The following is a 10,990-nucleotide window of genomic DNA, read 5'->3' on the forward strand; positions in this document are numbered from 1 at the left end:
TGAAGAACGGTTTCCTGGGACGTGGGACTTTCAATGCTAAAACCGTGACAGTCTCAGACAAGCCAAAATTGATGGTCTCCCTACATCTATTAAGTGAATTCAGACTCCAGTGTGTTTAGGTGAGGCCGGGATCGCATGTGAAGAAAGGAAATCATGAATACTGGGCCTGAGCCATGATTTCAGAAAAGGTACTCTTTACCTTTGCTATATCCCAAAATAAGTAGACATCAAGTTTTATGGCTCCCTTATATTCCAGTCCTCACTTCTCAAACCAGAAAAACCCAAGACAGATATCGTATGATGATTCACTTCCTTCTCCTTTCTCCCCAGGGGAGCCCTGACTTCTGCTTCTTCACACCCTCAACCTTAAAACTACTCCCACCTATGAGAGCAGATGCAATATTTGAACAGCATCTGGGGACTGCCTGACTTTATAGGAATCCATTTCCTCACATATCCACCAAAAAAGCTGAGCATTGAATCCTAATGCCTAGTTCAATGGTGGGCACATAGTAACTTTCAATGAATTTATGTAGAACTTGTGAATGATAGATCAAAGCACCCCTGAAAGGTGGAAGCTCATCCAAATGTACTCACCCAGCTATGTGGTGAAAGAAAGTCCTCAGGAGGGGAGGGGAGAGAAAAAGTTGGGGAATAACCATTTTCCTTTTTGCCCTGCCCAAGAGCTCAGTGGATGAATTGAAGTGCAAACAAACCACAAATGCATTGAGGACAACCCTTTATTCCTTTCTCCTTTGTCTCTTGGAAATTAAAGGAGGAAGAACAACCGAAGGAACCTAGCTATCCTCTCTTGGCTGGTATCAGCTAGCCAGATACCTGAGCGATAAAAGGTATAAAAGTACCCCTTATACTTTCCTTTTGAGGAGATTTTGCTTCTGGGATCCTAGAACCAGAAAATAGGAATACCTGATTATTTAAAAACAGGTAACCAACCCTTTTTAGATTTGCATGTGACTCTTAATTACCAAGAGAAAAGGTATTATTTCATGAAAAGTCAAAGATGACAGAATATGTGTTCAGAACATATAAAGGTGACCTGTTGACCACAGCAACTGAAGAGTGTTTTCCTTGCCTTCTAGATTCCTATCCCGCTTGGTAACCAGGAGGCAGCCCAGTGCAGGGCTGTAGGTATCAAACTGAAGATCACCGCCCAGGGCACCACCTACCAGCTGTGAGACGTTGGGCAAATTATCCACCTAATAGTGTTGTTATGCGGATTAAGTGAGATAATCTGTGTGAAGCTCTTAGCACTGGACCACATGGTAAGTACTCAAAAGGTACTGTTGGTACTTACAGTTCTGGATAGGCTGTGTCGTCTAATCACCTGTGATTTCTGCTGGAGGAACTAAGGTGATTTTTACACCTCATAGTAAATTTATAAGTTATATTAATCATAAGAAAGGTTATACCATGAGTTGGTGGTTGCCTAATTTGATGAGTCAGATTGTTTTCTTTTTTCACTTCTTTGTTGAAAATAGAAATTTAGGTCAAATTTTTGCTTGAGGCAGAAAAGCCTTTTTATTCAGTTTCTTGTCTGAAATGAGAAGGTAACCTGTTTTAATGTCTGGCCACCAACCCAGCCCCACAGCTGATATTAATAGATTTCCTTTGGGAACCACAAGCAGGAGTGTTAGGACAGAGCCTGTATATGGCTCTTAAGCTAGGAAGCATAGATTAAAATCTAGTTTAGAGTCTTTTATCTCCAAGCCCATCTGAGCTGAAACATTTAAAAACTCAGAACACCAGAATTCTTTGGTTGAATTTAATAGACAATGTATCCTTGTGAACAGCTACACCAGATCGGAGCTCATTAGTTCTGTTACCCTGGGGTGCAGCATCAGGGAAGGCTACACAGGGGAGAATTTATGTGATGGGAAACTTGAGGATGCCTAGGGACACCCAAGGTGGTCTTCCTACTGAGAAGAGCTGATCTAACGAATTGCTCTAATAGGCTTCTAGGTTGCTAACAATCAAACGGCCCTAATCAGCAGTAAAGGAGCACCTACTTAATCAACCCAAAGGCCCAGGGTAATGTGATCTAACAAGAAAGGTGAACTGCCTATGTCATTACCACTAAGTGACATAACTTTAACAAAACTGGCAGATTTTCATTTTCCCAGTGTTCTCCTTGGTGCATGAAACTGGGTGCTGGCTTAATAACCCTCAGCCATAAAATACTGTAACATGTTAGTTCATGCTGAGTGGCAACAGGTTTGTTTTTCATGATTATGTAATCTGAATTCTTTTTCCAAGAAAGGATTTGGAAATGAGCTATTACATTGGATTGCCAGCAAGTGTTTGGTCTAAATGCACATGCGTAATAGCTGCAATAAACTCAGATCCTTTCTCTCAAACTGCCCCCTACCCCTAGACAAAACTGTAAACTATAAATCAAGTGTGACCCATGAGAAATGTCCAGTAGCTGGCTGAGGTTTACATAAAGCATTGAAATGCCTACTAAGGATTTTTAGGGAGGGTATTTGATCTCCCTCAGTCTTAAATAGCAACCTAATGAGCCAGGCGATCTGGGCCGTCTGTACACTAGTACCCATATTAGATTGGCTTTAAAAACTAATATGGTGTTAAAATAGTGTGTAAAGGGTGCATACTGGAGTTGGTTCAAAGACTTCAGGTGCTAGTTTGGTATTTATTGACTAGAATGCTACTTAGAAGAGAGTTCACATTGTTCTTACCTTCCAGGACAAAGCTTAAAACCACAGCAAATAACTGCTTGGGGGTTTGCATTCCATAATCCTGGACTCAGAGACAAGCTTCCTGTTCCCTCTTGGCTGGCAGACCCAACCTGAAGGCCAGACGGTGAATGGTTTGATTCTTATAGGAGAATCCGCTCTGGCTTTCAGCCCTTAGGGTTCTGGGTGCCAGACCAGGTGTTTTTTTTGTTGTTGTTGTTGTTTTTAAGTTCCTCCTGGAGACTTGGATTTCACCTGAAGATAACAGGAGGAGGACAGACTGAGTTAGGCATTTGGGCAAAGGCCATATCTAATAAAGATCCACACACCCATGTAGATCCCAAAGAGGAGTGTTTCAGAATAACTAAGAACCAAACTTGGAAAACTGTAATCATTCTCTGGGATCTTCTTGGTAGGTTTCAGGAATTAAGAGGGGAAAAAAAAGAAGAGAAGAACAATACAAGATTCTTGGGGCAACATGATTTTTTTTTCTTCTGGGGGAAATGGCAGATTTTTTTTCAAATGGTATAATTCTGTGCTTTCCTATGCAACATGTATACACAGTCCAATGTTTACTATGAGCTGAAAGTCAAACGTCAAGATTTCCTCTACTGCCTTCACCAACAAGTGCAGTGCTAGTAAGTGGGCCCCAGGTCAGAACCTATGGAAACTTTGAGTGAGGGAGAGAGATTGTAACTCTGGCAGTGAGTGTGTGTGTGTGTGTAACAAAGAGAAAAGGAGAGAGAGATATAGAGGGAGAGAGAATTCCAGAACTTGTCCTTGTATGGAATAGTTATGAGTCTGCTTTGAATTTTTAGTGAAACATAAAGAGTATACTAGAACACTCATTATTCAAATAGCATGCCCAAATTAATTGCTTAGGGAAAACCGTTAACCTTTTCTTCTCTGCCCCATTATTGCAGCAATTCTAAAGGTCTTATGGCCAAAGGACAGGATCTTGAAGGGTTGGTGGTGGGGTGGAGGAGAGCTGAATTTTTAACTCAGCTGAATTGGGGACTAATTTCCTTGGCAGTTCAAAAGCCCTTAATGAAGGCTTTCCGCCAGACAGAAGCAGTGCAGACCACTAGGCAGTCATGCTCAGGCGTGTCCCCGACCCTCCTTCAGGGGACCCTCCTTCAGAGAAGAAGAGGCTGGTGTCCTATTGCTCTGAGGCAGCCCCTCCCTTGGGTAAAACAAACAACCTTCCTCAACACCCCCCAACCGCTACCGCTGTGCTCATTCCGACCTTTGTGCCCCCTTTCAAACTCTGCTTGGAATTCTCTCTCCCCACCTCTTTAACCCAATCTTTCACCTCCTTCCAGGTCCATCTCAAAACAGCCTTACCTATAAAGAACTTCGACCCAAGGGTGCTCTCGTTCCTCTAAGCCCTCCTGAAGCTGCTGCAGTTTTCACTATTTCTGGTAGATTCTTTGAGCTAGCTAGTCAACTAGGGACAAAAGCCCTTCTCTTTCTTTCCTGGCTGCACTTTTCTTCCTTTTCTTAAAAAAAGAAATAACTTTATGATCTCCCTGCCTGACTTTTATCATTGTTTACTATATCCACGGAGGTGGAACATGACTGACTTTTCACTGCTGTTGCATCCAGGCATGATATTATTTCAGCTTAATCCACTGCAATCAACCCAAGTCCATATTTGGTTTTTGCAAAAGTTCTCTGACATTAGAATTTAAAAGCATTCTGAAAGAATGGAAGCTATTTTTCCAGCAAAGAGGAGAGGAACTGAAGAAAAAGTGAGTACGTGGAGGGTATATTATGCTACTTACATTCCTCTACTCTACTCTGGGAACATATGCAGAGAAGTAACCTAGAGGGACTTTTCAGAGATATGGTCCAAAGACACTACAGAAAACCCTCTCTCTATTTACAAAAATGTCTTAAAGACTTTTTTTTTTTGGCCATGCCGCACAGCATGCTGGACATTTTTTCCTCATCAGGGATCGAACCCGTGCCCCCTGCAGTGGAAGCACGGTGTCCTAACCATTGGACCGCCAGGGAAGTCCCTTAAAGACTTTTTAGGGACTTCCCTGGTGGTGCAGTGGTTAAGAATCCGCCTGCCAATGCAGGGGACACGGGTTCGAGCCCTGGTCCGGGAAGATCCCACATGCCGCGGAGCAACTAAGCCTGTGCGCCACAACTACTGAGCCTACGCTCTAGAGCCCGCGAGCCACAACTACTGAAGCCTGTGCGCCTAGAACCAGTGCTCCACAACAAGAGAAGCCACCACAATGAGAAGCCCGCATGCAGCAATGAAGACCCAACGCAGCCAAAAATTAAAAATAAAAATAAAATAAAAAGACTTTTTAGATGAAACAAAAAGTAGAAATATTTTTCTACTTAGGTCTCCCCAAGTTTTTAAATCTCCCTTAAAAGTAATAAAGGTGGATACAGGGAATAGAGATTCCATGAGAGAGAAATAATTCTTTCTCATGAGTTTAGACTTCCCTACCTAGGGAAACCTAAAGGAAATTGAGTGCAGTCAACCTGCAAGGGTGAGCAGAGATCATTGAAATGCACTGATAATTCAGCATCTCATTTCCACCTCATTAATTTCAACCTCTGTTCCCTTCTACTGGTACTTCTACAAGGTAGACTAAGTTGAAGATAATATCCTGTCCCCACTCCTGCCTTCCCCCTCCCCCAAGGTGCTGTCAGTTGGGTGGAAGATCATTATCAGGAGAAAAAGGCAAAGTAAGTGGCCTATATGATTCACAACCCAGCCAGCCTCCTCTTCATCACTTAATTGTGCAAAGATTACAGGTGAGTATCACTTTAATATTGATGAGATTTTTAATATGAAAATTATTTCTGGTCCTGATCTGTTTCCAATTTGTCAATACCCTAGATTTTGCCAAGTTTGGGAACCTTAGCATAATTATGGCTAAAGTCATTTGACTACAGTTAGTGAACTTCTGTGTTTTTACTCTCTCTCCCATTCTTTGGGAAGGGGGGAATTTTGCATTGTTTTCAATAGGACATGATTATTAATTATTGCCCATACTGGAAAGTGATTGAGGCGCTGCCTCTCCCTAACATTTTCCTCTGTCATTTTACAATGTGTACTCATCCTATTATTGTATATACACTGTTATAAATCATTATAAGAAAAAAAAACAAACCCTATCTTCTTGCAAGGAAAATTTCAGGATTTACAAATACTAGATAACACATCTGGATGATAATCTGGGGAGCATCAAACATTAAGTATTCTAGAATAATCAGGTTTAAGTACAAAAAAGAATGTTCAGAGTCATAGGAAGCCATTGTAAAGAGAGAGGAGGAAATTCAAGCAGGTGTAAACAGCAGTGACTACATGGAAAAAGGGTCAGAGAAGGTTGTTTCCTATGAGAGTCAGAGTGAGTCCTACTCAAAACTGTGCGGTAGACAAACTTAACTTTCCCCTTTCCTTTTCTTTACCAAGACCGGCTTAGAATTTCCAATAACAGGATAATTATTACTACCACTTGTAGAGTTTACATTTTGACAGTGTATGACACAAATTATCTCTAGCCCGCAAAATTTTAGACTGGAAAAATATGGATGAAGGGAAATTTGTGGAAGAGATTCCCTAGCCCAGAAATTCTATTGCACATCAAGAGTGCCTTAGTCCAGCCTTGAACAGTAATGAGGAAAAAATTCTAGGCTCTGGTCAAGGTACCTGGTGTGAGGAAATAAAATGTGTATGCCAACCACATAAAAATAAAGATTAAAAAGAGTCCAATACTTCTAGCAGGGTGTGCTGGTTAGCTTTGTGTGTCAACGTGGCTAGGCTATAGTACCCAGTTTTTCAATCAAATACTAATCTAGATGTTGCTATAGAGGTATTCTGCAGATGGGGTTAACATCTACAATTAAGTTGACTTCATTTTTTATTTTTTCAGTTGACTTTAAATAAAGGAGATAATCCTACATAATGAGGCTGGGCCTCATCCAATCAGTTGAAAGGTCTTAAGAGCAAAACTGAGATTTCCCTGAGGAAGATAAGAAATTCTGCCCCATGACTGCAGTACCAGCTCCTGCTTGGGAGTTTCCAGCCTGCTGGGCTGACCTACAGATTTCAGATTTGCCACCCCCATGCCCCACTCCCCATAAAATATCTGTCTATTTACCTAGCTCCACCTATCTGTCTGTCTGTCCATCTATCTATCTTTCTCACTGGTTCTGTTTCTCTGGAGGACCTTGATACAGAGAGTCACCAGGAAAGAACTCAGGAGGTGATAGTAAACTGACCCTCAATGAGTAAGGAACCAACTATATGAAAAGTAGAGTTTAATTATGTTCCTTTCAGAGGGAAGAGCATACCCAAAGGCCCCGAGTTAGGAAATAGCTTGGGATAAATAAGGGTGTGAAAAAGAAATCAGGATGTTTTAGCCACAGTGAGCAAAAGAGAGATGGCCCAAGATAAGGTTGGAGAGGTTTGCAGAGGTCAGATCATACAAGACCCTTAGTAAAATACTTGAACTTATTTTTCAAACTATTGTAGGAGATCATTGGAGGTTTTTAACCTGGATAAAGATGGCTGCCTGTGGCGAAGAGAATGGAGACCAACAAACACATAGAAGGTTACTACAGTGGTCCAGGTGGGTAATGGTAATAGCCTGGCCCAGTATGCTGGGAGAGGAGATGGGAAAATGTGGGCTGATTCAAGGTTATATGATGGAATGAATGAAGAAGGTAGGAGGTGAGGGCATCACAGATGCTCTTATGTTTCTGCCTCATACAATTGGGTGGATGGTGATATTACTATATCCAATGGGGTAGACTGCTAGAGGAACAGGATTAAAGAATGTGAATTAAGAGTTTAGTTTTGATACTGGAGTTCAGAAGAAAGATTTCAGCATTAGATATAAATTTGGGAGGCGTCTCTTACAAATGGCATTTGAAGTCACATGAACAAACATGATTAATCAAGGAGAGAAGGAGATGAGACAGGGTAGAGAAAGAGTGGCTAGAGAGTTTCGAAGGGGAGCAGGCGGGGAGAGTAAGAGTGTGCCCAGAGGTGTTGTGTTTCAGGAAAGAGGTAGTAGTCAACCCAGTGAAATACTGCCAAGAAGCCAAGCACAACTAGGACAGAAAAATGAACATAGGGCTTGATACCATGGCCTTGCTCTGTGAGTTCTGATGTCTGGTGTGCTTGCTTATTAACGCATTCTCATTTATCATTCACCATTTATCATGGTGACCACTATCATGGCTAAGCCCAGGTGATTACTGGATCTCCTAGGTATTGGTTTTCATAATTGAATGTACATGGGGGCCTAATTTTTTGTTTGTTTGTTTCTGAAGGAGAAGGAAGGAAAGAAGTTGGTTTCTGGGAACCTGGGGATGAAGAAGGAAGAGAAGAGAGAGAGGTAAAGAAAGGAAGGATGTTCTGCATCCCCCAACCTGACCTTAGAGATAACATCTGCTTTTTATATAAGGTGAATTGTTTTAGGGAATTCCCTGATGGTCCAATGGTTAGGACTCAGCACTTTCACTGCTGTGCGTCTGGGGTTTGATCCCTGGTCAGGAACTAAGATCCCTCAAGCCATGCAACGTGGCCAAAAAAAATAAAATAAAATGAAATAAAAGTTTTTTTTAAAAGATGAATTGTTTTGAAGATTCAAATATCCCAAGTTCTAGGTTACTCTCTCCCTTAATATTGTTTTTCACTTTTTCTTCATAGTATTTGAAGGTTAATTTTATATATTGACTTGACTGGGCTAAGGGATGCCTGGATAGCTGGTAAAACATTATTTCTGACTGTGTCTGTGAGGGTGTTTCTGGAAGAGATTAGCATTTAAATGAATAAACTGAGTAAAGAAGTTACTCCCCTCTCACCAATGGGGGGCGGGGAGGGGGGGCATTTTCCAAACCACTGAGAGCATGAATAGAACAAAAAGGCAGAGGAAGGGGGGATTTGCTCCTTCTGCCTGAGCTGGGACATCCATTTTCTCTGCCCTTGGATGTCTGCACTCCTGGTTCTCAGGCCTTCAGATCTGACCTGGACTTCCGCCATTGGCTCCCCTATTACTGGGCCCTTGGACTTGGACTGAACTACACCCCCAGCTTTCATGGTTCTCCAGCTTGCAAATGGCAGAGGATGAGACTTCCTGGCCTCCATAATCATGTGAATCAATCCTAGGATAAATCTCTCTCTCTCTCTCTCCATATATATAATATATATAGCTTCTATTGGTTTTGCTTTTCTGGAGACCCCTGACTAATACACTCAGCCTGGCCTCAGAGATCACATCTGATCTATAGGAGACACCTTACATAAAAGATAAATTGTTTTGAAGATTCAGGTATCCCAAATTCTAAGTTAGGAGAGTCATCCTCTCTCTCCCTGAATATTGTTTTCTTCCCCCTTCATTACATTTAGCACAATTTGTAATTACGAATATATTTGGTATAACAATTTATTTAACGTTTATACCTGCACTAGCTGTAACTTTCATGAGGCCAAAGCCTGTCTGGTTCTATCTACTTGTATCTAGTGTCCAGCACAAAGCCTGGCACGTAGTAAGAGTTCAAGATATAGTTGTTGAGTAATAAATGATGATAGTTTATGTAGGAATAGAAAATTAAAGCCATAAGTTTATAGGCATAAATAAATTTGTGAACTAAAAATCAGTAGTCTTCTACTTCTCCATATGCATTAATTTGCTACCTTTTTATACTGCTCTCCTCCACTAATAGACAAGTGGGTGCAGCCCCTGGAAATTTAAGAGACTATTTGGAGAAACACAACAAACTGAGAAAATTTTACATATTAACTTACTTTTCCAGAGATTTTTAGAAAAGACAACGATTATTTTATTTTACCTGTAGAAAATCTCAGTACTTATGGAGAATTCTGTACTGGTATTTGGGAATTAAAAACTTATTTTTTATTGACATGTCCAGAAAAACCCAGATGTACAGTAGCCATAGGAACCACAGGAAGTCCACTACTTGTGTAGTTCCTAGAGCATTAGCCAAAACCACCACTTTTCAAAATAAGAAGTTTGGGGAAGAGGCATATAAGGGAACTATGAACTTATGCCACCGACATAGTAGAAGATTTATCTTAGAAAAATCAGAGAATCATACAATTTTAGAGTTAAAGGAGGTTTTAGGCCAGTTTTCCTTACTGTATAGTTTGGGAAACAAGGGCCTATGAGTGAATTGTAGAGTCACGTGGCCAGTTGTTACAACTTGTAATAATCTCCTGTCTGACCTCAAGTCCAAATACTACATCGTGTGTGTTTAATTTGTGTAAATATTGAATTCTGACGTATAATCAATACTGGTGCACATAATATAAATGAGCCTATGGTTAGAGCCTTGGCTATTTACCTTGAATGAGAAACAATCCCCCAAAATATTTATTTCTTAAGTTTGGAATTTTTATATTAGGTTTTCTCCAAAGTGAGGCACTGCTGAACTACTCTGATGAGATCTCAATTTTAGTAGGAGTGAAAATGTCACTTTCTCCCCTTGCAAACTCTTGCGAAGACGTCAGTGAGCTCAGCAGGGGTCATTGAGTGAGGCCAGCGCCCTGTGCCCAGTGGCCCAGGCATGGCCATCAATAGCTCTAGCGGAGGATCTCATACATGAATCACATCCCTGTCCTGCCAACTTTTTATAACTCACTTATTTCTGTGCATTTTTGAGGAAATTGATAGTTTTATATGACCATGTATTAATATTTACTTTCTTGGTTACAGAATTTGGTTAAGAAATGACTACTCCTCCACAAATATAGGGAGTTTTCTCAAATGTTTCTTCTAGAGTACTTGCTTTCTACACTAAAATGGGTACCAATGGCTTTGCTGGTTGCAAATCAATAAAAACGTGTATTCAGTCAGATATAAAACACACATAAAGATGTAACTCACTTTGCAGAACAGCTATTATTTAGACTAAAATTTTTCGTTCCTTATTTTAACATTGTTTTCTTCTGTTGTATGATTTTCAAACATTAGGAATTTTGAAGTCAGACTCCTTTTATATCCTTCATTTACAGTTCTTACAGCTAAGTGCTAGTTTAGCCAAAAAGGGTGTTTTTGTGCTCCTACTAAGGACTATTTTCCTAAATCTTCATGCTGTTTTCATGATTTGATGATGTCATAACATTTTTTGAAGTTTCATGTCAAGGATCATTTAATTTGAATGATTCCTTTTAAAATTAAAGAATACAGAAAAATGTGGTAATAATGTTCTTTCAAGGAAAGTATCTATTGAACATTTTTCTCAAGTTCAATTCCTTAAAAAAAAAACTCCTTTCCTCTTTATCA

This window comes from Balaenoptera ricei, chromosome 1 (assembly GCF_028023285.1).
Source record: "Balaenoptera ricei isolate mBalRic1 chromosome 1, mBalRic1.hap2, whole genome shotgun sequence".
NCBI classification, from domain to species: Eukaryota; Metazoa; Chordata; class Mammalia; order Artiodactyla; family Balaenopteridae; genus Balaenoptera; species Balaenoptera ricei.